Below are 6,477 nucleotides of genomic sequence, written 5' to 3' on the forward strand. Positions count from 1 at the left end.
ATGACCAAGTCAAATGAACAAACTTACACTTCAAATGAGATACAGGAGTTGAAACAACTAATTAAAAACCTTCAAACAAATATGCTAAATCGATTCAAAAATCAAATCAATGTGTTGAGGGAAAATATGGCAAAAGAGATGAAGGATATAAATAAGACATTGGGGAAACAGAAGGAAGAACTCGAAAGTTTGAACAAACAACTGGCAGAACTTATGGGAATGAAAGGCACAATAGAAGAGATGAAAAATACAATGGAGACATACAACAGGCCCTCACTTCATGGGATTGAGAATGCCTCCTTGACCAAAAGGGGGAAAAGAAATGAAACATAATAAAGTTTCAGTGGTTAAGTGTTTTCAGATAGAGTTAAGAGGTCATTCTGGAGGTTATTCTTATGCATTATACAGATATTCCTTTTTAGTTTTGAGTGTACTATAATAGATAGAAGGAAATACCTGAAACTGTTGAACTGTAATCCAGTAGACTTGATTCTTGGTCATGATTGTATATAACAGTATAGCTTTTATGGGGTGATTGCTTGATTTTCGTGAAAACCTTGAATATGAGCAGAAGAGTAACAAAATAAAGACAATAGTAACAAATGAATAACAGGGAGAATAGGGGGTATGGGATGCTTTGGGTGTTCTTATTTATTTATTTATTTCTTTTTGGAGTAACGAAAATATTCTAAAACTGATTGTGTACTGAATGCACAACTATATGATGATACTGTGAGCTAATGATTGTATTCTTTTGATGGATTATATGGTGTGTGAACATATCTTAATAAAATTGCATTAAAATAATGGATTTAGCTGATAAAAGAAAATTATTAATCACAATGATCATCTCTTCTATTATTCAAAGGAACTGTCTGGTTCCTTTTAGAAATTAAATCATAGGTATTACGTTAAGGGTTTTCCCTTAATTGAATTTCCCAGATACCTCTCCTGCAGTTATGAAGGCATTTATTTAAACAGCTTTGTCCAATATGCACTGGTTGTTCACAGATTTTTGAATATGTGGCTCCTCTTCAAGACAAGTAACAAACAGTGAAAGAAATGTTAGCAGTTTAAAAACTGTTAACATCATTGTAGGGAGGAATTTGGCCCATGGGTTTTCAGAGTCATTCAAATAAACATTTTAGGAATGTCATGATAAATGGAATGAGACAACAGGATCCAGCTAAGGAAGGTAGAAGAGCAGTTACAGAACATATAGAGGAAAATTAAGCAACTAATCTCACTTATTTGGGGTGAGAATTATGCTTAAGTTCATAATCGCTACACATAACTTTTCTTACTTACTTTAAATTAGCTAAAAGAATAAAAACAGTGCAATATTTTAAGCTACATAATAGAAAAAATCAAAAGTAATAAAAATTGACAGCTAAAATCAGAATTAAAACATAACAGCATTTTATAACAAATGTACCACACTAAGGAAAGCTGTTAGTAATAGTGGTATATGGGAACTCTGTATTTTATGCATGATTTTTCTGTAAACCTACAACTTCTCTAATTTAAAAAAAGTGTAAAATGATCAAAAATACTAGAAAAATTAAATATAAAAGAGAAAGGGGGATTCGTGCTTTTTGTCCCTAATTTTTAAATGAAAAGCATAATGGAGATGTATTCTATTTTAAAACCTGGAGTTGATTTAAAATCATAGTAAAAGCACAAATAAATAATTAGAGATCTAGTTATAATTTAAACATCTTCTTCCTATCCAATAATCAACATTTTTATGAATTAAACGTAGGACTTTTTTTCCTTTAAACAGTGATAGACTAAAGGAATCAACTCTTCCAGGGAGATTAGTCAATCAAAGGAGGAAAGAAAGTAAGCTAGCCTCAGACATTTCACCAGCAATCTTTAGTACCAGAAAATAATAGAGCAGTATCTGCAAAGTTCTTGGGGGGAAAATAAGACCCAAGTGTTTTATAACATTTTATAATTTGTAACAGATATGCACACACAAAAAAATCTCTAATACTTTGCAAAACCGAAATTCAGCCATCAAAAATGTGAATAAAAACAGGGAACTGGGGAATGGCAAGCTGTGTTAAAAAGATGAGCAAAGAAAATTCAACCTACTGTACTTAAATGTAGAGCCAAGATGAAACAACTCTGAGAATTATAGCTACTGGACTGAATGCCCATGTTATAAAACTTGAAAAACAAACATTATAATATACTGAATAAAAACCAGAAACAAAGAAATGGGAAGAGGAAGGTAGTAAGAGGGGACTCATTTCCTCATCTTTCACAGCAAGAGATCAGTCAGTATGATGTAAAACTGAAGCTTTTAACTTCTTAATGTTTCTCATCATTCCTCTTAAACTGAGAAGACTCCTTTTAGCAGTAAGTATCTCTGATGATGAAACATCTATCAGAGTTTAAAAATTCTTTCCGCTTCAAACTAGTTTCTTTTACTTCTGTTAAATTCAAGTAAACCAAAATTTATTACTTTTAATTTAAAATATGATGTATAATTGGATCCATGTATATACATTTCTAATCATTTATAGCTATATACCTATCTGTATGTATGCAAAGAGAAATGTCTAGGAAAACCTTCTCTGTATATTGATGTATATTTATGGGTGATGGGATATGGAATGTATTCTGCTTTCTTGAATTTTTCTAGATTGTTTAAAAGTTTACAAACAACATTATCATTTCTATGAAAAATCAAGTCATAATTCTATAACATGTTACTTAAAATTGTAGAAGCACCACCATAAAAATAGAGAAATAGAAAGATAATTTTGGAAATAATAAATACCTGAGGTACCTTATGTATTCTCTATATATTGAAAAAATGTGCAAAAATGTTCAGTAGAGAAGACTGAATGAGAATCTTGAAATAAAATTATATTCTTTCTATCACTTGAATAGGGTTGTAAAAGACATCTCAGACTTATCTTTCCTACTTCAAAGAGCCCTCAAATAGAATTTAGAAAATGAGATTGAAAACATTGCTATAATTTGAAATTTATTTTTAATAAAACTGATTTAAAATGGACTGCTATTATGAGTATACATCATTACGTAATTAAACCATAAGATAAATTATTTTCTTTCAGATTGTTTCTTTAGAAAGCATTTAGTTCTGCCTTAGCTGCCATGACAAGCAGCTATGACAAGCATTGACTTAAACAATGGAAATTTATTGGCTTGTGGTTTTGAGGCTAGAAAAAGCCCAAAATTGAGGCATCAGCAGGCAATGTTTCCCCCCAAAGTATGTAACATTCTGGTGCTGGTTACTGGCAATCTTAGGGCTCCTTCACTTTCCTGTCACATGATCATGTCCTCTCCTTTCTCTTCTGGGTTCCATTGACTTCTAGCTTCTAGCTCCTTCCCTCCACTTTCTCTGACTCTGGCTTTCAGTTTCTTTTGCTTTATAAAGCCTCCAGTAATCCAGATTAAGATTCAGTTGGGCCACACCTTAATTTAAAATAACATTTTCAAGAGATCCTATTAACAATGAGTCACACCCACAGGAATGTGGATTAACATTGAAAACATGTCTAAATTGGGGTATGTAATTCAGTCTGCCACAGCATATCTGCTAACATTTAGTGAATTGAGAAAAGGCTTATGTGCGGGATACTGATTACGTGCTTCGACTTGGCGGGCCTGGGCTGGGGGACCTGATCAGCCCCTGGGGAGGGTGGTGGGCACGGGCGACAGCGCCCTCCACAGCCCCCCAGGCCTGGGAAAGTGAGGCCGGAGGCAGGCCCCATTTCCTCACCCAAAATACAACTGTTAGGGGAGGCTTGCCGGAGGGAACCGCCTTTTCCCCACCCCCTTATCTTGCCCGCACACTCCCCGTTGCCAGTGCAACTCCCACCACCGCCAGTGCGCATGCACCGTTGCCAGAGCAACTCCCGCCCGCTGCAACAGCTTCCGCGTTCTCTCAGAACCAATCCTAGCCTTTCTCCCCTCAGCATTACCATTTAAGGCCCTTTCACCCCTACTCCAACCCCGCCCTTCTTGCCAGCCTATATAACCTGTGCTCACCCCTGAATAAAGTCCTTTTTGTTCTACCCCCACTGGAGGAAGAGTGTCTTGCCTTTCCCTTTTCGCCGCCCTCCACACCTTGCACGCCACCGCCGGGGACCTGGCCAAGTCCCCCGCCTCGCCCTCGCCTCCGGGAAAGAGCCCCCGCCGCTGGTACCCTCAGAGCAGCGCCGAGAGCTGAGGGTTCAGCAACCAGCCGACATTCCCCCAAAAGATTTAACTGCGACCGCACTTATGCAATATGTTCCTGCTGATGTTTAATATTTTGTATACATTTGGCAAACTTTTGATTTGAATAAATAATTACTCAACACTTAATATTTCCAATAATTTAAAATTTTCCTTTGAATAAGCTAAATAAATAGTTCCCTATATGCTTAATTATTATCAGAGCAGCAATAAAAAGGTGGTTTTTGTATTGAAACTAAAGAATTCCCCTTTAAGCCAATCACTTTCTCATCAATTACAGAGCAGGCATGCCTCTTGTCACAACTTACTGAGTTTACCATACCTGCTATCTAAGAGCACCTTACATTATGAAAGCTAAAATTGATGGAAAAAAATAGTTGTCTCTACAACTGAATATTGTATTCAACTCCCTGGCTTATTAGAGATAGAGGCAAAGTTCCTTCCTATTTAGTTCATCATTTTTTTTCTATCTTAAAAATATGATCTAAAATTAAATGGGCAGAAACAAGTGCTATTATTCATTTAAGCTATGATATGATGCAAATGTCTGGAATTTAAGTTATTTATATGGTCTGTATATTTTGAAAGAACTACTGAATATAGGACATTAGTTTATCACCAAAAGAAAAGCATCACCTAGCCATGGCAGGATCTGTTTATGCAAAAGAAAACATACATATACATATGTACACACATCTATATATAGAGATATACATACATATGATCTATGTATATATATATAAACATGTATTACTGTATGTACATATACATGCATATACACATACTATTTGTGTATATGTATGTGTATATATATATACACATACATATGTGTGTGTGTGTATATATAAATACACACACACACAAGTGACATTTATTGAACTCCCAGTGTATGAAGTCTACTGTATTCTGTAGAGAACAGATTAAATTTTATAGGAAAGTAGGGACTAGAACTATATTGTTCACCAATACATTGGATATAGTAGGTGCTCAGTTATTATTTTTAATAAGTAAATATATAATAAGAAAAACAGAGGCTTACATTGAGCCACTAAAGGGACAGATCATATCTCACTAATTTTTGAAGCGCTAGCACCATCCCTGGGGTAGATTAAGGGTACTCAATATTATTTGGTTGAACTATATCTAAATATATGTCAATCGTATTCAATAATAATATTGCTACTAAGAAAAGCTTATATTTAAGTATGTATGTGTATGTGTATATCACATATGTGCATATATATGTATGTATATGTGTATATCACTAAGAGCTTTATTTTTATTAAAGGTAAGTTCTGGTAACATCTCTATGAAGTAGGTAGTATTTTACCCCATTTTTTTTAATTTATCAGTTCAGTTTTATTTCCACTTTAACAATCAACACATTCTCCTTGGCCTTAGGAAAAGGTTCCACCAATTCTGTGCCTTCCCAACATATAAGCCTGTGAATACATTTAAGGCCAAGAAATTCAGAGACAGTTTTTATTCACAAAGTGCATTCTTTAGATAGCTTCAAATAAAGTCTAATAAACTAAGTAGTCACTAGAGGCTCAGAAATGATTAGAATGAAATATAGCTGTGAAAAACAATACCCATCTTTTAAAATCAGCAAACAAAACAAAAACACCATTAGGTATTTTCTTACCTCATTGTAGTATATAGGTCTGTGAACATCCTGTCTTCTGCTGCTGATCCACACACCATGGATCAGGACTAAGCTCTTTTATATTCTTTGCGTTGACTATGATTAGAAGTGTTCTTTTATAATAAATTTAATTTCTTGGCTTTTTAACATATAAAAGTCCAATGACAAAATCCCAAAATAAAAATAAATTTACCATCAGTGAATTTAATTTGCTTATATTTTAGTCTTTATAAAGTTTTAGCCTTTTGGAAAAACCTACTGAAGTAGATTTGATAAAGCACTTTTTTTGCCCAAATAAGCTAATAATAACCACTTCAAAGTTGTATACAATACCAATCATATCCCAAAATTTTCTAGACTCCTAATAAATTAATACCAGTTCAAATCCAAAAGTCCTAAAAATCCATTTGAATTCATTTTAAACAGAAAAGACCATCCCGCTTTTCCTAACAAAGAGGTAAGCTAGCAAATAATTTTATGAACCTCATCTTATTTTTCATGATCAGTCTATTTTTTGTTTGGACAGTCTTTTAAAATGTTGTTTGAGAATTTCTTTAGTGTATGATCACAGTTTTTGTTTAGCTTAGACACTGAAAATTCTGAGAAGTAAGCACCTA

This window comes from Choloepus didactylus, chromosome 9, assembly GCF_015220235.1.
Source record: "Choloepus didactylus isolate mChoDid1 chromosome 9, mChoDid1.pri, whole genome shotgun sequence".
In the NCBI taxonomy this organism is placed as follows: domain Eukaryota; kingdom Metazoa; phylum Chordata; class Mammalia; order Pilosa; family Megalonychidae; genus Choloepus; species Choloepus didactylus.